This window comes from Notamacropus eugenii, chromosome 1, assembly GCF_028372415.1.
Source record: "Notamacropus eugenii isolate mMacEug1 chromosome 1, mMacEug1.pri_v2, whole genome shotgun sequence".
Taxonomy (NCBI): domain Eukaryota; kingdom Metazoa; phylum Chordata; class Mammalia; order Diprotodontia; family Macropodidae; genus Notamacropus; species Notamacropus eugenii.
In genome coordinates this window covers 406,657,446-406,679,230 of record NC_092872.1, presented here as the reverse complement: position 1 = coordinate 406,679,230, position 21,785 = coordinate 406,657,446, and the positions used below count along the sequence as shown (strand labels likewise).

The 21,785-nt window shown below is 37.4% G+C and overlaps 1 long non-coding RNA gene across 1 annotated transcript in view; it reads left to right on the top strand.

The window, feature by feature from the left end:
* LOC140526218 (uncharacterized) overlaps window positions 1-21,552 on the top strand; it is an 81,929-nt gene extending 60,377 nt beyond the window's left edge. The window contains exons 3-4 of the long non-coding RNA XR_011974284.1: window positions 15,814-15,959; window positions 21,468-21,552. This is a non-coding gene — a long non-coding RNA (uncharacterized lncRNA). The remainder of the gene's footprint in view (window positions 1-15,813; window positions 15,960-21,467) is intronic.
* Window positions 21,553-21,785: the final 233 nt, after the last annotated feature.

Below are 21,785 nucleotides of genomic sequence, written 5' to 3'. Positions count from 1 at the left end.
GTCCAACTGGCACTCAACTCTTAACTTGTGGCTCTAAAAAGCTATAGTGTGAGCAGCAGCCATAGCCCCATCAGCCATCTTGGCAGATGGACTTAAGCAGATTGAAGTCAATTGATGGGTCACAAACCTGTTGGTAAGTTAGGGGGATATCTATCCCAAGCCGTGTGAAGACTTCTTCTGATGGAATGGGCAGATAAGAAAAAAGTTATTCCAATGGCCATGAAGATGAATGAAGCTGGCAGTTTGGAATACCTAGAGCTTGGTCAAGCATTGAAGATGCATCCAGTCCATCTCAGGACATCATCAGTCATCCTGACTTTTGTCCTGTCACTGGACTTCGATGACTCAGAAAAAGGGAGTGAGGCTGATGATTTTGTTCAGCTCTGTCTCACTTAAATTCAATTCATGCATAAGTCAACTTTGTGATGTCATTGTGATGGGGTTCAGACTCTGGGAACTTCCTTGAGCTCCCTGGAATCTCCTCACTTAACCTGACCTTTCATACTCAAATCTGTGACCATTGCCTTTTATCTCTTGATTGCCCCACCTGCTTCCCACCCAAACCCTCCATTGTCTGATATCTCCTGATAGCCTCCAGCTGTTTTCAGCCTTTGACCCTCCTTGGATTCCCTCCTTGGACTTCTCCTCAAGACCCTTCCTAAAGCCCTCCTCCCATCACCCTGGACTACCAGACCACCACCCAGATCCCTCCTATACTCTTTTCTGTATTTAAGTTCCATCTTGCCTCCATGACTCTGTCTAGCTGGGATTCTATCTGGCCCACTTGTGAATACAAGCATTACAAATGCTTAGGCTCCTTAAGGGGCAACCCAATTTGGCAAATCCTTAATAAACTTTGTTTTCTTTGGCTTTAAGAAGGCTTGAGTCAAATTCATTCGAGCACAACCCGGATGGTCGGTATTTTGGGGTCCCTATCACCCCTCAACCTCTTCAATTGGTCCTTCTCAAAAAAAAAGGACAAGCAACAACAACAATAGTCTGAAGTCATCATTTTATGGAATGAGGAATCTCAGACCAGTTGGATCTCTGCATTCAGGACCATCTCTAGGCATCCTGATCTATATCTTCCTACTGGACCCAGATGGCTCTGGAGGAAAAAGTGAGTCTGGTGACTTTGTACAGCCCTCCCTCACTTAAACCCAATTCACCTGTATATCTTGACATCACCTCCTTGATGTCATGGTCCTCTTTGAGAATGAAGGACAAACAACAACCTCTGTGAGTAGTAGGAAGATTTGTTGTCTCACTGGAGACCCAACTGGTACTGGCCAGTTGGGCAACACAACTCTTTCATTTCCTTGTTCTTTCTTTCTTCCTTTTTCTTTCCTCCTTTCTTTCTTCCTTCCTTTCTTCCTTCCTTTCTCTCTTTCTTTCTTTATTCCTCTCTTTCTTTTTTTCTTCCTTTCTTCCTTCCTTCCTTCTCTTTCTCCCTCTCTCTTTTTCTTTCTTTATAGGGCATCCTACCCTTACTTGCAGGTGCTCTGCCCGAAGGAATGAAAATTTTGATCACTGAAAATTCGCAAGATATCTTAGGCTAGATTCTGGCTCTCATTGATTGGCCCACAATAGGTCCTAGGTAAATCCACTTGGACATTGAACTCAGGTACTCTGACTTTAAATCCAGAGTTCTTTGTGCTTTCGTTTTCCTTTGCTGCCTTTGGACAAATTTCTTCCCATCTCTGGACCTCAAATTCCTCACCTTAAAATGAGGGGAATGAATTTGATAAATAATACCCCTCTTTTTCCATTTTCTCCCAAATTCAGCAACTCCCAAGTGCAAAGATCATTGGATTTAGAACAATAAAAGGACCGTCTTCAAATCTCCACCACTGAAGAGCTATTTGACCCCTAGGCAAGCTACTTCATCTTCTAACTTTCAGTTTCCATGTTTTTACAATAGAGAGTGATACCTGACCCAAATTCCTTAAAGACTGTTATGAGGATAATACTTTATAAACCTTAAATCCCCGTATCCAGAAAGGCAACTGGATAGTGGACAGGGAGCTGGCCTCCAAGTCAGGATGGTAGATTTAAGTCCCACATCTTACATAGCTAGGTGGCACAAGTGGACAGAATACTTGGCCTGGATTCAGAAAGACCCGAATTGAAATCTGGTCTCAAACATTTATTAGTTTTGTGAATCTGGGCATCACCTCGCCTCTTTCTGACTCAGTTTCCTCAACTGTGAAACAGATATTAATAACACCTATGTCTCAAGATAGTTGTGAGGATCAAATGAGATATCTGTAAATGAGATATTTGCTTAATATAGTGCTTGTAATATAATAGTTGCTTAATAGCTGCTTTCCTTCCTCTTTCTTTCCTTCATTCTTTCCTTCCTTCCCTCATCCCTTCCTTCCTGAAATATACTGGTTGTTTGGCCCTGAGAAACTCAATAGCCCTCTGAGGGGCCCCAGACAACTCTCTAAAACTATGAATTTCAGAGAAGATGTTAATCTTTGTCAGTGGAGAGAATCCCTTCACCAGAAGTTCTCTTCATGGATGAAATCACAGACCTGATTCACACTCCACTCTACCACACCCCCCCCCCCCACCACCACCACCACCCCCGCCAAAATGTGAGTCTTTATGTGAATTGTTAGCTCACATTAAAGACTGCAAATTGTCTGATCCTCAGCAGGGGCAACCCCATTGTTATTGTGAATTTTCAGCAATATCCAGAGAATTCATCCTGTAAAATCAAAATGATTCAGAATGATGGGACTCCTAGCCTCTGAAAGGTTCATGAAAAGACAAAGTCCATCCATTAATTGCCATCCTTTGAAATAGAGATTGCAAAGAACCCATAGGGTGATACCTTTTCTTTTCCCTCTATCCATTCTTAGTAACCCTCTTTCAACTTATTTAAATGCACATCCATTATCATTAAACAGTCTCAGAAATTTAAATATGGGAAGAATAAAACAGTTCTCAGAATATTTGCAGAGAGTGATAAAATCTCCAAACTTAAAGGTCATTTAGCCTAACTTTTGTCTTAAAAGGTAATCCCCTCTGCAACTTTCTCAGTAAGTGGGCACTGGACTTTTACTTGAAGGTCTGCAGTTTGGAGGGACTCACCACTATCTTGATCAACCCATTTCACCTGGAACAGGTCTAATTATAAGAAGTTTTTCTTTGAAGAGAAGAAAAATTTACCTCCATGCTACTCTCTATCCTGCCCCTTACTTTGAGTTCACTCAGTTGACAGGCATTTATCAAGTACCCACTATGTCCCTGGTTCCTTCAAATAGTCCCCATATGGCAGAGCTTTTAGCTGACTTACTTTCCTGGCAATCCTCTAGACACAGTGTAACTTGTTAATGTTCTTCCTAAAATGTGCTTCCCATAAATGAATACTCCAGAAGTGGTTTAAGACAAAGGACCATGGAATTCTTCTCTTCCTTTTTGGGGGTTTTTTGTTTATATTAATGCAATTTAAGATGAATTTAACTTTTTTTCCTTGCCACATCACATTGTTGACAAATATTGCTTTTGCAGTCCACTAAGACCCTGAGATCCTTTTCTCGTACAGACTGCTATCTAACCCCATATATAAACTTGTGTCATTAAATTTTTTGAAAATTCATTCCTTGATGCCAAAGTTGTACTTTTATTACTCAGTTTTACAATTTGCAAAGCATCCGTAGTAATTATCAACTACTTTATTTTAAAAGGTTTATAAATACTCACATACATTTTCCCTTTGTAACATATATTGAATGTTATTATAATGCTAAGCAACCCCCTAAAAATAGGCTATATTTAAGTCACATCTTGAAGTTTGCAAATTACTTTCCACAGATGATTTTGTTTTACCTTCCCAACAACCTTGGGACATGAAGTAGATATTAAAAATTGACTTAAAGTCAGTAAGTCAAGGATCCATGGTTTCCTCTATTTGGGAACTCCCTCAAAGGAAGCAGATCAAGTGTATGACTGAGGGGAAGAGACAAGTCCTTTTTGTAAATAAGTTTTTATCAATATATTCTGTTTCTTACATTAATATAATTGTCCTAAGTATCTCTTCCCCTCCCAGGATCCATCCCATATGACAAATAGCATTTTTTAGAGAGGAGAAAAAATAGCACAATTTATCAATAGACTGAAAAAGTCCAAAACCATGTGCATTGATTTTGAAATATATTTACTTTATTTCCATCATGAGTCTACCAAGAAAGGAGTCAAAATAACAGTGAATACATACTTAGACTCTGAATCACTAAGACCTCTAACACATGCTAGCTAGACTTCAATAGAGTGATTAGACAAGTCGTTCTTTTAACTGCTTCTTGTTCCAGGGAACTCTCCAAAGCTGTAAATTGAAGAGAAAGTGAAAACCTGCATTGGTAAAGGAAATTCCTTACTAGAAATTCCCTACATCAATCAAGTCACAGGTCCAATCCAAACATTTCTTTCTCCCAAATTCTCATATTAGCCATTCAACTCAACAAACATTTCAGTTCAATGAACTATTTGAAGTATCCCGAAATGAAATGGGCTGCCTCTCCAGCTGGTGAGCATTCCATCTCTGGCAGCCTTAAAGCAAAAGCTGTATGACTATTTGTATGGTTTGTGGTAAAGATGATTCTTCTGGATCATGGATTCTGAATCTTTGCTAGGTCATGGACTCTTTTGGCTATCTAGATAAGGCTGTGGAACCCCTCTTTGGAATAATGTGTTTAAATAACTCAAGGAAACGCTAGACTTCAGTTAGAGGTTAGTGAAAAAAATATATATACATATATGCATGCACATGTATATATGTGTATGTATATATGTATAAACATGCACACATATATGTATATGTACATGCACACACATATAATTTTAATTTCCCTATCTTAGTTTGCAGACCTCTCAAAAATCTATCTATGGACCCCAGATTAAGAATCCTGCTCCTGATGAATAATACTTCCTCTCTGTCCTAAGACGTTCATAGAATAGTGGCAGAGGGAGAGGAGTGGGTTGGAAATAGATAAGCATGTTTACAAATTGAAGACATAAATGATCAAGAAAGGAGGCAGACTTGAGACATAGTGAGATTGAGGGAGAGTGTGGGTGCTGCCCTCATACCTGAAAGAAGTTAAAAGACCCAGAATGAGCCATCTACTGGATTTTTGTCCCTAGATAAAGTTGCTTGCCTTTGATGAGGAAATGGTCCTACGCTAAAGCTCTCTTCCAATGCTTGGTTGGATATCAGGACCACCTGGATTTTGCATGCTATTCTTGCAGAACACAAGGTCTGGTCCATTCAACTATCCTGTATGGGCATAAAGTATAGTCTCAGAACCAGCCCAGTTAAGTTCAGAAAGCCTTATGGTTTGAAAACCGGATATAAGGATAATGTTTTCTTTTTGTTGGTTATGATCCACAGGGAAGTACATATAAAAGGTTCCACATGGCTGAAATTTTTACAGTCAAAATGTCAACAATGAATTGTTAGAGCCAATTCAAGATACTTTCAAATTCACTTTAAATAAACATTTGTTAAGTATTTACTGTGTGAGGTTCACTTGATTAGCATGTGAAGAAGAGAAAACATTTGGAAGGATGAGATTGCAACTTCATAAACCTTAGTCTCTTAAGGAGATAGAATACAAACACATTACTATGCCCAGTATTATATTATAGTACATTTGAATGCTATAAAATGAATTGCTAAATCTAAAAGATAAAATCTGGTCATATCACACACACCCCATCTTATTCAACAAACCCCAGTGGCTACCTATCACCTCCAGTATCAAATACAAAATCCTCTATTTGGCATTTATAAAGTAGCCCCCTCTTACCTTTCTACTCTTCTTGAACCTTACTCCCTTGCATCCAGTGATACTGATCTCCTTGCTCTTCCAAGGACAAGATACTCCATCTCTTGATTCCAGATATTTTCTCTGGCTGCTACGCATATCTGGGATGCTCTCCTTCCTTGTCTCTATGTCCCTGGCTCCCTTCAAGTTCCAGTTAAAATGCCATAAGCTTTTCCCAATCCCTCTTTGGTACCTTTCCCTCTTCTCATTATTTCCTACTTATCCTATATATAGCTTATTTGAGTATATTTGCTTGCTTGTTGTCTCTCTTATTATACTGAGAGCTTTCTGAGGATAAGAATTGTCTTCTGCCTCTTTTTGCACTTAGCACTGTGCCTGGAACAGAGTAGATAATTAATAAACAATTATTGACTGACTGATTAAAGTCATTAGACAGCAAGAGGATCAGGGAGAACTTCCTGGAAGAAAAGGACTTTAAAGGAAAGAGAGGAATTCAATAATGAGGGAAAGGGAAGATATTCCAGGAATAAAGACAACAATCAAAGACAAAGAGGCAGGAGAGCACAAGCCAAGGGAAGGAAAAATCTAGTTTGACAAGAATGCAGAGTGAATGTGGAAGAGAGAAGTGGGAAACAAGACTGAAGAAGTAGGATAGTATTAGATTATGATAAGTTTTGAACAGTAGTCAGAGGAGCTAGAATTTTACAGACGCAGTAGGCACTAGGGAGCCATGTGTAGTGGAAGAGCAGAGTGACTCTAGCTCTGCATTAAGAATAGTATTCTGGAATCAGTAGACAGATTGGATTGAAAAAGCCGGTGAGTGGGAATAGGAAAACTTATTGGACAGCTGTTTACAGAAGTTGAATTGGATGGTAATGATGTCAAGTACTAGGCGGTGGCAAGCGGTCCATGCCTCTCCCTGCTCCTACTTTTTAATCTCTTGCTATTGCTCTGAGAACAACAGTTAAAGCAGTAGTACCATAGCGACTAGAAAGTGCATGTTAAACACATGCCATGCAGCAGCATTGACCTGTAACACTCCCAGCTGTAGCCCAAAACAGAATAAAAGGTCACTTGAAAATGTTTAACAAAATAAGTAAAAATATAATACAACATAGATAATTTTAATACTGGTTTTCTCTATAAATACATGGCTTGAAGGGATCCATGTATCTGGTAAGGTAACATCCTCCCCCCTCCCATTTCTTGGACACTATAGGTCTAATGCCCTCTGGTTCTGTTCATAATCCCCGTGACTGATAAGGCCAAAACTCTCTGGAGTGAGAAGCAAGTGGCAGTGATTCTTCTGTGTATGTATGCGTGTAAGTGTGTGTGTATAAATATGGATGTATGTATATAGGCGTATATGCACACATATATGTGTATATGTGTATGCATATGCGTATATGTATGTATCTACATACACACATGTTTTAACAAAAGCTTACTTAACAATAGCATGGAATGAATAGTCAGCAAAGACATGAATTCACCTAAGTGCAGCTTCCCTTTGATATCCCCCACTTTCCTGTGTCATGATGGCACCATACTCAGTCATAAGGGCATGTTACTTCCCACAGTAGTTCATCAAGCTTGAGGAACCCTTACTCCTGTGCTGGGGTGTTATGTGTTAAGTAACTGAGAAGCTGCGTCATTTGACCTAGTTTAGACCAATTCAGTATTAAGGACTATTTCATTACCTTTTAGGGGGAAAAAAATCCTACCTACATGGCAGGGATCTTCCAGTTTTTGTAGCTGTTGCTACTAATTGTTCAAATTAATGCTGTTGAAGATTTCTTTTAACTTTCCTGCATTGTTTTTAGCATACTACTCCCTTGTACCTATCTTGTATCCCACTATGGAATATAAGTTCCTTAAAGGCAAAGTTTCTTGTATTTGTGTTCACAGTGTCTAGCGTAGTCATTTCTTCATAGAAGGAACTTAATTAATTCTTGTTGATTGCTTGATTGATTTGATGCAAAGTGGAACAGATAAGATGATGTCTGCTTTCCCCTTACCCTGACCACTCAAATTTGAGCTCACTGTATTACTCCTTCTTTATCCCTAAGAGTCTGGGCACTTACACTTCACAAGGTGAAATAATCTGCAGTCAAGGTTAAATAATATACCAACCTGAATTATAGTTAAATCTGAGTGAAATAGATATAATGGAAAGTACTGGAATGAATCAAGTGACTCAACTTTAAGTCTCAGCTCTGACACTTATTAGCTACAGATAAGTCATTTATACTCATAGCTTTGGCATTCATATCAGCAAAATAGAGATACTGATGATTGTACTATCCACCTTACAGGACTGTCTTAAAGAAAGCACTTTATGAAGCCTCTAAGTGTTAATGAATCAATATTGCTTCTGCTCCGGACCCTACTACTAACAATGTGACAGTTCAGACAAACTCCTTTCCTTCTCTTGGCCTCAGTTTCCACACCTGTAAAATCAAAGAAACTGGACTAAATAATATGAAATGTTACTTGCAGCTCTGGAATTCTATAAGGGAATTATTAACAAGCAATCTTTTCTTCCTCTAGAGTGGAGTCACTGACTCTCCACATGAAAAAGTTTTTGTTCTTTTGTGGCATTTTCTCTCAACTCCCACATCTTCTCGAAATGTGCCCTGAATGCAATTATCTGGAGCAATTTGTCTTCGTTTACTGAAGAAACGAATAAATGCTAATAAATGGGGAAAAACAACCAGATAGTTGAAGGAATTTTTTTTAAGAAAAAATTCCTCCTCATTTTCCAGACTGATAGTTCAGGTGCTGAGTTTTGTTCTGTTTTGTTTTCAAATGAACTTAAATAAGTCTGCTCATAATGTGGAGCACCCAATTTAATATGAGATTAATTGATATCTAGTTATATCTCAACTCCTTTTATGATAGGGAAAGAATCAGTTTTATTGTTGTTTGTTCATTTTTGCCAAGCCAGAAAATTTGGGAACTACAGAATTACCACCTGCTATTTCCCCTCCCCCTTAGTCTGAGGTTTAATTTAGCTTTTACCTGCCAATTACCCTATGGATTCATCATCAGTGTGAGAATTCCTTCCTCTGGTACCTTGCCATCCTACCCGCTCATCCTATGTAATTACTCGTTAGGTATTTCAAAAAATTCTCTGTAGAGGAGTTGTTTAATTAGATCTTTTAACTTTATTTTGTAAGTACCAAACCAAGTACCACAGGTCTATGAATTTCTACCAGTAGAATTGATCCTTGAAGAATCAAGCCCTTGTGTGTATCACTTATCATAGATGGAAACTGCAAGTCTAACTGCTGATATTGAGAGACTTCTTTTCCTAAGCAAAAGAAACATTTATATGAGATATGATTTATTGGAATCACTTTTACTTTCATGTTAAGAGCTGTTAGTTTTCTTTGAAATGCAACAAATTTAATCTCACAACGTTCATGTTTCATTTCCACAGGTTCTTTTTTTTCCTTTGCAACGTTTGCAAGAAGCTTTACTGAGTTTCCACCTGCCTCCTCCTACCCCTTTTTAAGAAAATAATAGTTTTTCAAAGGTCTACTCAAGATAACTTTTAGTATCTGAACTGGGAGAGCTGCCTGCCCTTTCTAAAACAACAGCCAACTTCCAACATCATTGACATTATGAGAAAATGTCCATGATAGGCCTCTCTCCCAGAGAATAGCCATGTATTTCTGTAGCAACTAAAGATGTTGAATGTGTGCCATCGTTGGGCTATCCAAATATCTAATCATGAGTTAGAAAAGGGTATCCCTATGCTCAGTCAAGTAGAACCTCAACAATCAGTACTCATAAATCTTTAAGATCAATCATGAAGTAAGATTTTTATAATGTATGACATAAGAAGTGGAGACTTTTTTCATACATACATAAATATGTGCATACATACATATACATATATATGTATGTGTGTATACATATGTAGATAGATAGATAGATATAGATATAGATATATATACATATAAAAGAGCAATCCAACTTCAAATTATATTTCTGCCAGAGATTCATCCTGTGGACTACATTTGACTGCTGATACTTTAATAAGTATGTCAACAGTGTAATACTCATTTCATAAACAAAGTAACAAATGCTTATTGATTGACTGACAGAGAAACTGGAAATCTATAGGCACAAAATAACATGTTCCAACCCAGATGGACCCAAGGAGGTCCTGGAAGTTTTTATTTTTCCTATATTCACTATCTATCTGAGATTCAGTGATCAGTAGCATATCTACATTCATGTTTTACTTTGATTTCTTAATGGCAAAGAGGATGCTGTTGTTCAATCATTTCAAATGTATCAATACTTTGTGACCCCATTTGGGGTTTCTTGGCAAAGACACTGGAGTGGTTTGGCATTTCTTTCTCCAGCTCATCTTACAGATGAGAAAAGTGAGGTAAACAGGGTGAAGTGATTTTGCCCAGGGTCACACAGCTAGTAAGAGTCTGAGACGGAATTTGAATTCAGGAAGATTACTCTTTCTGATTTCAGGCCCAGAACTCTATCCATAGTTGCCTGGTGGCAAGAAAGTGATACATATCAAATCAAAGAACATTTATTCTTAAATGTTGGGAAATGGATAGGAGAGTCTGACCACCTCTCCAAACTAGGACACCACATCATTCCATTTTCTAGTCATACATATATATATGGGGAGAGAGAGAGAGAGAGAGAGAGAGAGAGAGAGAGAGAGAGAGAGAGAGAGAGTTTGATAATTCACTGAATTTGGTATTCCTTCCATCGGTATAGATCACACTCTCTCCTTGCCTTTTCAATCTGTCCAAATCTTTTCCATGTTTTTCCACTGATCCTCCACAGAGATCTAGCTAATGTCAAACAAAACAAATCTACACAGTGGCCCTGTCCAAAAATGTGTCTCTTTCTGCCTTGTTGCTTTACTATGTTTGTTATAGTTTTCTCTCTCTCTTTTTTTTAAGTCAGAATGGGAATTGGGCAAAGAAGAGGTGTTAGAAATATTGATTTCTAAAAAGAGGATTATTCAAACACTTCGAAAATGTACAAAAAAGAATTGAAAAAAATCAGAAGGAAACACAGTTCTAAAAGTAATGTTCTACTTTTTTGGTCTTTAAGCTCAAAATAAAAATGAAATTTTTAAAGCTTTTTTTTAAAAAGACCTAACCAAGGTGCTGGAGTCCTTTCTCAAAGTGGTTTTCAAATGCTATGTGGCAAGTAAAGTACTTGGGCTGTCCATTTGACATTCTCTCTCCATAACCAGACCACTTCCTTTTCTGATCATGTATTTCCTTGATGATTTTGCTTAATGTACTTTTGCATGTCCTCCTTGTAAATATACATCCTTGATCATTTCTTTTATGCCATTTTTCCCTCATGATATCATTGGTAATGTGTTTCAGTATGCTTAGGGTCCACCAGGTATCTTTCCAATGTCCTTTAGGTCTTGATTCTTCTGAGATCATGGCATTCCATTATCAATCATGTGGCGTCACCAGAAGAATGCCTACTGCCTTTCACAAGGCAACATCAATCCTGAGGAACTTTTCTATGACCTTCCTTTTCCAATTAATTCATGCCCTTTTCTTTCTTTTATAGTCAATCCTTTCCCCAAATCTGACTAGTCTTAACTTCCAGATTCTAATTGGCATTATTGTTAATAGTACAGTCCTGGGAATAGGGTTTGTTAACTGAAATACAGTATGACAGCTGTGTTTTAGGAGCTGAATCAGAATAGAGGAGAGCTCCATTAAAAATAAAGCCAAATGTCACTAGCTATGCCTGAGAAAAGGACTCACCTTTTTAAAAGTTTAGAATCAATTGGAGTTTCTTTTTAAGAGTCAATTAAGTATTAATCTGAGAAAGCAAGGTTTTTATTTTTAGGATGAATATACTTAATCATAAGGTCACTGAATGATAGAACTGAAAGGTGCCTCAGAGACCAAATCTAGCCATCTAGCTACGCTGAGGAAGAAACAGACCCCAAATAGGAAAATGAATTGTAATTTGTGGCAGAGGAACAATTCTAGAAGCCAGATATTCTTACTCTAGGAAAAGCACTGGACTTGGAATCAAAAGACTTGATTTGGATTCCCTGCTATATGATGTTAGTCAAGTTCATTTCCCATTTGGAGTTTCACTTTTCTCAGCTGTAAACCAAGATAATTGGGATCAATTACCTGTAAGATTACTTCTACCTCTGAAGGCTTGTAGTTCTAGTTCTCCCCTCTATACCAACTGGTTTAGTCAACAAACACTCACTCATACTAGTTACTGTATGCAAAATATGCTTTGGACCAAGAGCTAGCCTCCCAGGCTTTGAGAAGAAAAAGGAGGGGCTCAATCAAGGCCTCAAAGGATGTATAGAACTGGGCCAATTTGGTCAAACCAAATAATGATCTTTTCTCATCAAGACTAACAGATATTAAACAACTAGACAATAATGCAAAATCACATAAAATTAAGTGCCAGGTTGGTGGCAAATACTACAAGTATTATAGTATATCATGAAAGAGGAAAAAGGAAGGCTCTCAGAAAATTTCTGATATTCAAGGTCCTTGGGAATCTGATGCCACCCTATTTTTCTGAACTAATATCCTTCTATTCTTTGCTATGTACTACAATGTAGCCAGTGAGGATAGGTCTCTCATAAATATACCATCCTGTCTTCTATCCCTAACACTCTGTTTAACTGTTCCTTCTGCCTAGAAAGTTTTCTCTATCCCTTTTAAATTCATACCAGTCCTTTAAATTTCTTTGGGGTAAATGGACTTGAACTAAGTCCTTTAAAAAGATGATTGAGTTTGGAGTTTAAGTACCTTGAGTAAAGCCCAACCTCATTGTGCCTCAATATCCTAGTCTGGTGAAATAAGAAGGATTTTTTCTGTTCAATTTTTTTCTACTTTTTTCCAATAAGAGAAGGGATGTAGGAAAGGAAAAAAAAAGTGCATTAATTGAAAATAGTGTAATTTTTAAAGAAGAAAAATTAGGATCATAATATTTAGAGGAAAAAATATCTTGAGTGATCATCCAATCCAGAGGCTCCCAAACTTATTTTACCTACTGCACCCTTTTAAAAGCAATTACTCAACGTTCTCCTGGAAATCCACTTTCTTTAAACCTTTATTTTTTTTAATTTGCATCATTTCAAAAATATAAAGTATTTTTAAATAATGCATCTTAATTTTAATAACTTCTTATAAATTTGTAGGTTTTTCCTGCATTGAAATTTTGATGATGCAATATTGTGCCATATAACCATATAGTATTGTATTGCAAACAAGTCATTATATGCGTATATTTCTGCTGATACATGATGAGTTTCCCAATATGGCACAACATACTTGCCTGCCAACACTTGCTTATTAAGACCTGTTGGTGGACTTAACCACTGATTGGTTATAACTTGCATTTTGTGTGTTTATTTGGAAAATAATGTAATCACTACAGCTTTAACCCCGTTAAACAACAGATGAAACATGTATGAAGCTTTTCAAAATTTTTTTCTCTTCCTTCTTTCATTATGCTTTGACTACCCTTTTATTTTTATTCAATATCTTGCAGTTGCACCTAAGGTTACTACTGACCCCCTGGATTGTTCCAGTTCCTCCTGGGGGTGGTAGCATGCTCTTTGGGAACCTAATCCAACCATTTCATTTTACAGGTGAGAGCATTGAGACTCATAGAGAAGTATCTTGCCCAATATCAAACAGATGGTAAGGAGAAGAGCTAGTACTTAAACCCAGGTTTTCTGATGCCAAACCCATGCTAGTTACGTTACATCACAGCTGCCTGCTTGCTTGCTTTGGTTTCTCCACCATCTTATTCTTAGTAAGTTTCCTGCATCTCACCTTCCTTCTCCTTCAGTGTCCCTAGAGCCTTGTTCGGGAGCTAGCAACAAAGAAAATGAATTTCTCAACCAAGTGGTTCAGTGGATAGAACATCAGGCCTGGATTCAGGAAAACCTGAATTCAAGAAAACCTGAATTCAAATCTGGTCTCAGGCACTTACTAGCCATATGCTGCTGGGAAAGTCACTTAATCCTGTTTGCCTCAGTGTCCTTATCTGTAAAATGATCTAAAGAAGGAAATGACAAATTACTCCAATTCTTTAAAAAGAAAACCACAAATGAGGTTATGAGGAATTGAACATGATAGAAAAACATAGTAGAGTTGAGAGTAGACAAGAATCATATAGGAGATGAGATGGATGGGTACCAGAAACAGCCTGGACAAGTGGAAAGATCATTGGGTAAGGAGTCAGAGCACTTTGAATTCTAATTCTGCTCCTTGCTAAGTTTGGTTAAGTCACTCTCAGAACCTCATCTTGCTCATCTTAAAATGAGAAGTCTATCATCTGTGATTGCTAGGGCCTCTTCCAGATCTATATCCCATGATTGAGATTAATTCTAGTAGAGGATGTATCTACTCAAAAAAGGTGACAGAAATCCTCATGCATAGTTAGAACAACATGAGGTTGGTCAATGGAAGGGTATTCATGTTTATCTCTAGGCAATGTAGTTCCTTTTACTATTCCTACTATTGTCAAGAACATCTCAGGTAGGTTAAGGTGGCTAGCATAAGAATTTCTTCTGCAGACATTAGTGGGGCCAATGGAATAGGGAAGTTGCTAGTGTGAGCAACTGAGTAGACAGAAAGTTGGGACTCTTAAGAGACAACAAGAAATAGAAAGGCTGATGGTAAAAGTGGTTAGGTAAATAGAAAGACCAACATTCATGAGAAGATGGCCTTAGGTGAGAGTCTACAGTCATGGTAAAAATTAGACTAACATTTACTGAAAAGGCTGGGGTGGGGTGAGAGGGGGCTAAAAGTTCCTGGAGACTGAAGGGTGATAGCTCCTCTGTTGTTTAGTGCTGGGTCTCCTTCCATTTTGTCATCATGGTGACAGATGTTGGGCACTCAAGGTCATTTTTTTCATAGGATTTAGAACTGGAAGGCACTTTAGATCATCTGGTATAGTGGTTCTTAACTATTTTTTGTGTCATTTATCTTTTCAGTAGTCTGATACTTAGGTATCTTTCTTAGACTTATGTCTTTAAATGAATAAAATAAAATATATAGGATTACAAAGAAATCCAATTATATTGAAATAGAAAAATTTTAATTTAGAAAAAAGTTTATAGGCCCCAGGTTGAGAACAATTTGGTCTAAGCTGCCCACCTCATTTCACTGATGAGGGCAATGAGATTCCTAAAGGTTAAATGATTTGCCCATCAAGAAAGAGCAAAGTTATGATCCAGACTCAGGTCCTCTGACTCCAAATTCAGTGTTCTGTGCTTGTTTCAGTCCAAGTTCATGACTTCTGCTGCTCCCTTAACCTCATGCCCAGTATATTGCAGACAAACAATAGCCTTAGATCTAATCTAGTACATCCTGTCTTACTGGCACCAACTGGATTTGTTCCCAATTCACATCCCAGAAAAAGGATGCTCAGGGACATTGGTGACATGAACCCTCCTGGGGCTACTTCTATGAATGTATGATATCAACAATGCAACATCTGAGCAAAGAACATCAGAGGCCAGAAGCAGAACAGGAGCTTTTTATTCCTTTCAAAACTGAAAACAAGTGAGTTAATCCCAGAGCTGAGTTTCTCTTTCCTTCTTGATGTATCTGTCAAAGGAAATCCAGATCCTTTCAGCAGAGAACATGCCTGTAATCACTTACAGAAAGATAAAAACAACAGCCTAATTACTCACATCAAGTACATTTTGCAGCATATTAATGAGTGTTTTGCTAAGTGAAGAGAGAAAAGAAACTCTAAACTGTGATAGAGAGAATATTCACACCTCAAATCTCACCTAAACTTCACAGCCCCAAAATGATGGCATTTAAGAAAAGGAAATTTCAATAAAACCCTGAACTCAACACCTATTGAATTAAAATTTGGCCTTCTAAATGTTTACAAACAGACTGCTATATATGGATCCATAAGACCTGGGTCCAAGTCCTAACTGCTATTTATGAGATCATAAATCTAGAACTGGAAAACTCTCTTATCCAACTTTCTCCTTTTAAAGCAGGAGGTGAAATCTGAGAATTTACCAAAGATCGCACAATTAGGAAAGGACTGAGATGACATTTGAACCTAGGTCATCTAACTCTAAGTCCAGAATTTGTTCCACTATGACATGCTGCCTCAAAGAACCTCAGAGTGATGAGATGTCTGGTAAGTAATTACCCTTTCTGAGCCTGTTTCTGTAAAATGGGGTTGACAATATTTGTGTATGGTTGTTGCTATTGCTATTGTCATGTTTGCTGTTGTTTCAGTAAAGCCCATTGCAACTCTTAAAACATCAAAAAATATGAATTATCATTAAGGCATCCAGGTAACTAGGTAACAATGGGCAGAGAGCTGAACCTAGATTCAGGAGTTAGGAAGATCTGAGTTCAAATTTGGCCTAATACACTTAACATGTGGTCCTGAGAGAATCATTTAATCTCTGGCTGCCTCAGTTTCTTCATCTACAAAATGAAGAAAATAAACATACCTACCTCACAGAGTTGTTGTGAGGATTAAATGAAGTAAGATTTGCAAAGCACTTTATTAACCTTAAAATACTATATATAGTAGCAATTATTATTTCACATTATTAATTATTATTCATACTTCAAATCCATCCCAGACTTAGGACCAGGAAATCTGAGTTCTAAGTTCAGCTCTTTCACCAAATTAATGTGTGACCTTGGACAAGTCATTTTCCCTCTTTGAGTTTCAGTTTAGGCGTTCATAGAACTAGAGAGTTAAGCTCCACAATATCTGAACTTCATACTAATTCTAAATCCTATGATGCAAAACATCCCTTCTCAGGATGGGCTAGGATTATCATGAAATTGATAGAAGATTATCATTCTCTTTATGATCATTCACTGGTTCCACACACTAGATCTAGTTGGCTCCCTTAAAAAGTGAGTTTTGGAAAGGTTTATAAGGAAACAATGAATGAGTAAAGTACGGCCTATTAGAGAGAATCAAAATGCCTCTTAGAGCATGGTGGAAACTAAGAAATGAGTGCCATCTCAAAGGAAGGGACAGAGTGTAAGCAGCATGTGACTTGGACTAGCTGCAGAAGGTTCACTCCTACTTTTCAGGCCCCAAGGACATGAGTCACAGGAAGGTCCCATTCCCTCAAAATCCCACTGTTATCCCACTCTCCCTAAAATGCCAATGTCCACATGTCACTAATCTACTCCTTGAAGGTCAAATATACACACATACACACATATACCTATATCTCACTGGAGGAATATATGTGTATCTGTGTATATATACACACACATACACACACACACACACACACACACACACACACACACACACACACACATATATATATATAAAGAGACAGAGAAATTATTGTTTTCTATTATATTAACAACCAATTATTAAATTAGGATTAAGGCTTTTTCACTGTATTTCACCATTCAGGAACCAGCGCCTGTAGGTCAGTCGGATAGGTGAGATTGCCCAGTTCTTCTGGGAACATGTTTCTCAATTTGGGCAGGACCCTACCAAACTAAAAACCTTACTTCTGTTTAGAAAATCTAATCTAGTTGAACTCTAGCCCTACAGCATTAAGCACATGCTCTTGCACTCCTGTACTGGAGTCTAGGGTAACCAAGCTTATGAAGCAGAAAACCAACAATAGTGGTATGGGTAGAGATGGATTCCTCTGTCCAGACTGCTGGAGGCAACTAAGTTTCATGATCAAGACATGTTCTCACCAGGAGGAGCTGAAGACTTTTAACTCACCTCCTCATTTATATTCCAGTCCCTTCATTAATTGTCCACCAATCAGGGTTGATTTTCACCTATCAGGAGCACCCTCTTTTCTGAAGGTATTTAAGCATTCAGTGATCTCCATGGTTTTGTCTTTGGTTACCAAGAGAAACCACTGATCATCAATTTATTGTTTATCAACTAGTGTAATTAATAAATTGATTATTAATTTCCCAGAAACTCTGCCTTTTAGATTTCTCAGATAGTTCGATAGATAGATAGATAGATAGATAGATAGATAGATAGATAGATAGATAGATAGATAGATAGATAGATAGATAGACAGATGGATGGATAGATGGGTAGATAAATAGGTAGATAGGTAGGTAGATAGACAGACAGACAGACGGATGGACGGACAGACAGACAGACAGACAGACAGACAGACAGACAGACAGGTAGGTAGGTAGGTAGGTAGGTAGGTAGGTAGGTAGGTAGGTAGGTAGGTAGGTAGGTAGATTGGAGTTATTTACCATATTTTTCTCCAGTTCATTTTTACAAAAAAGGAACTGAGGCAAAAAGGATCAAGTGACTTGACCAGGATTACACAGCTACTAAGTGTCAGAGGCTGGATTTGAACTCAGGTACTCCTGATTCCAGGGCCACTTCTCTATCCATTGCAGCCCCAGAATGAATTCTGATCTCCTGATAGACAGAAATCTGCAATGTCTTCCATATATACCATGCCCATTACTACTGCTTTACCTTTTCCTGAACCCTTCACTTGAATTTATTCTATCCTCTGGAATAAGTTTGACTCTCTGCCATATCTAGTAAGTAAATCCTACCATTCTCTAAAGTCCAGCTCCAACCCAGCACTACAAAGCCTTGTATATGAGTATTTCAAACCTACCCTGAAGCTAATGAAAGTGGAGTATCAGAAAGGTTTTATAATAGAGATGCCCTGGGCTATCTGAGGAAGGCCCATAAATTCACTTAATACCAAAATGCTAAAAGGGAGTTACTACCATTTTGTAGCATACAAAAACAACCATAGGAGGGAAAACCCAGTTCCTCATATAGCTCCCCTTTTAACAATTTAGAGAGGCACCAAGAAAGAAATCCATATTGGAAAAGCTCCCAGGAATACTATCAATGTAACCGTACCCTTCCCCGATCCTAAAAGCTCCTGTAAAAGTGGCAAAAACCTACCACAAGGTACCTATTATCATACCCTCACTAAGGTTCAAGTTCCTCTCCTTCAAATCCCCACTAGATGCCACATGGTGCAGTAGAAAGAATGGTGATTTTGGAATCAGAGATCCTTGGTTTAAACCCTGATTCTGCCACTTACTTTCCATGTGAATATGAACAGGCACGCAGCCTCTCTGGGTGTTAGCTTCTTCATATTTAAACTGAAAGGACTGGGTAGATATCTTCAAAGGCCCCTTCCAGCTCTAAATATAAGATGCTCTGCTATCATATGGCTACATAATGCAGCTAAGTGGCAGGGGGCTTACTTCTATCCTGAATCCCAATGCTAACAAGTCAATTCTCAGCTTCACTGCTATCTCTAGCCAAGGTGCTGGCCCACTAAATAGTCTAGCAGAATATCTCCCTTCTCCCAGTACTCTTACAATCAGTACCACATAATTATTGCTTAATTAAATCACTATGTATTTCGCATGTGTTAGATTTTTTTTCATCAGCTAAAGCATAAGTTCCTTGTAGGCAATGCTACGTCATTTTATTTCCATATTTCCCATGTCACTTTGTGAAATGTGAGGCATGTAATGGTGCCAGTAGGTATTTATATGATGAATCCACTGATGTTTCTAACTGTTAGCTGTGCTTCTGAGTGAAGCCATCCACCTAAGCCTACAGGGGGCCAAGGAGCTATGTGGGGGAAAAAAATCTCATTGCTTGAATACCTGCCTTAGTTTGTTATAATGACTTTCGTTTATTACTTGCAGAATTCTGCTGGGGGATATAAAATTTCAATTTGAATTTTCACTCATGGATAGTTTGAACACCATTTGGTTCTACTTTCTCCAGAAAGAGCATTGTAATTGAAAAGAAATGGACCTGTTACATATGTATAGGCTATGGATCACATGCAGAAACTCGTCCTGCAGCTTTAGGCATGCCTTCCTAGGAATATGCATGTAGAGCATGCCTGAGTTTAAATAATCCTTTAAGGTAATTCCATATCCTTAGATCTATAGCTGTGCCTCAAAATGAGTAATTCAATTTAACAAACATTTACTAAATACCTACTATGTGCAGAGTTCAACTGTCTATTACTTTGAACTAGGAGTCAGAAACCTGAGGACAAATCTGACTGACCCTGGGCAATAGGGTGTTACCTGGGGAAAGTAACTTAACCTTTATCTGCCTCAGTATCCTCATAAAATGGAGATAATAATACCTATCTCCTACGGTTGTTGTCAGGATAAAATGAGCTAACATTAATAAAGTGCTTTGCAAACCTTAATGTGCTATATAGATGCTGAATATTGGTATTAATGATAAGTCTTTAATTTAGTGTTGTATCATTTCCCCAATTCCACATGAAAATAATTGCAACATTCTTTTAAAAAAATTGAGCTCCAAATTCTCTCCCTCCACCCTTTCCTTCCCACTTCATTGACAAGGAAAGCAAACCAATATAGTTTTTACATATATATATATACACACACACATATACATATATATATATATATATGCAAAAATGCATATCCATGATTAACTATTAGTCTTATTGCTTCTCTTACTCATTTGAAGTTATTAACAGTAGTGAAATAGAAAAGGTCTTTGATTTAGGATAAGAAGAGTTAAATCTGAACCTCACATCTTTGATTTACCACTTGTGTGAATCTAGGCAAATTCCCCTTTGTTCTGTTAGCATAGGTTTCTGCCTATGAGTCTGGTCAGGGAGAAAGGAGAAAAGGGTTGGGATTGCATGGCCTCAAAGGTCCAGCTCTTGGCTCTGTGACTTCATGCTTCTCTAAGTTCTCTATCTCTAGAGTACTTTTGAGTAGATTGATTGCTTGTGCTAATTTGGCTTAGCTCAAGTGAAGTAAACATATTTTCATGGCTAAAAGCAAGTCTTCTCCCTCAATGTGTATTTTGGATAGACTTACGTTGTTTTCCACACTTGGGCAAAATCTTTGACCATTTAAAAAACAGTACTATCATAGTTATGTATAATCCTTTCTCTTCAGCTGCAACTATTTTCACCCAGCTCCGTCTGAAAGCAAAATCTAAGATTTAATAGAGTATACTAATTTACAAATTGTAAAAGACAGAACTACTGATAGTTATTGCCACCTTGAACACCCCAAAATACAGAAAAGGAAAATCTTGAGGATGCTTGAAAATTCCACAGTACTTTGATAATAAGAAGAGACTCTTGACCTCAGTTGAATGAGTAGGAGAAAAAAGACAAAACACTTCTCTACAAAATTTTTCCTTTACTTCCTATATTGAGGCAAGGTACTATGTATCTACAATGTGAGTTTCTGACTCTATGCAATTAGGGGACTAAGATACTATTATGATATATGGGCATTTGACCTTTTACCTCTTCAAGTTTCAAGTCCTTCATCTGTAACACAATGATCATATCACCAATTTATTGTGAAAACCAAATACGTAAATGCTTTGAAAACTTTTGTAAATCTGAAAGTGCTCTAAATTATGTGAATGTCACTTATTAGTACTAGAAATAGTACTTCTACTACTATTATATGTCTACAAGAAGAAAAGACATATACACGTTCAACAAATGGGTACTAAGCTGCTAAATCTGTATAACTTAAGAGATGGAAAGAAAAAGATTTATTGAGCTAAAATATCTGCAAGTGTCATGACAAATGTCCTGTACAGAGTTCAAGCAGAAGAAGGAGGACTTATTGATGGCAAGTTTTTTTTTTTCTGAATACTCCTATTTTGCAGGTGCCATCAGATTAATGCTCGAGGATGCTATGAAGATTCTCCAGTGAAATTCCCCATCATTAGGGTAAAAAAAAAAATTGGTATATGAATGCATTGGAATATTATTGTAATAATAATTACTGTAATAAATATTGTAATTAATTGTAAATTATTGTAAATAATTTGTAATTATTGTAAATAAATATTGTGATGATATTTATTGTAATTGTATATTTATTGTGATAATAATTATTGTAATAATAATTATTATTCCAATTATTGTGATAAGAAATAATAATAATGTATAATAATATATAATGCATAATCATACAGAGAAAT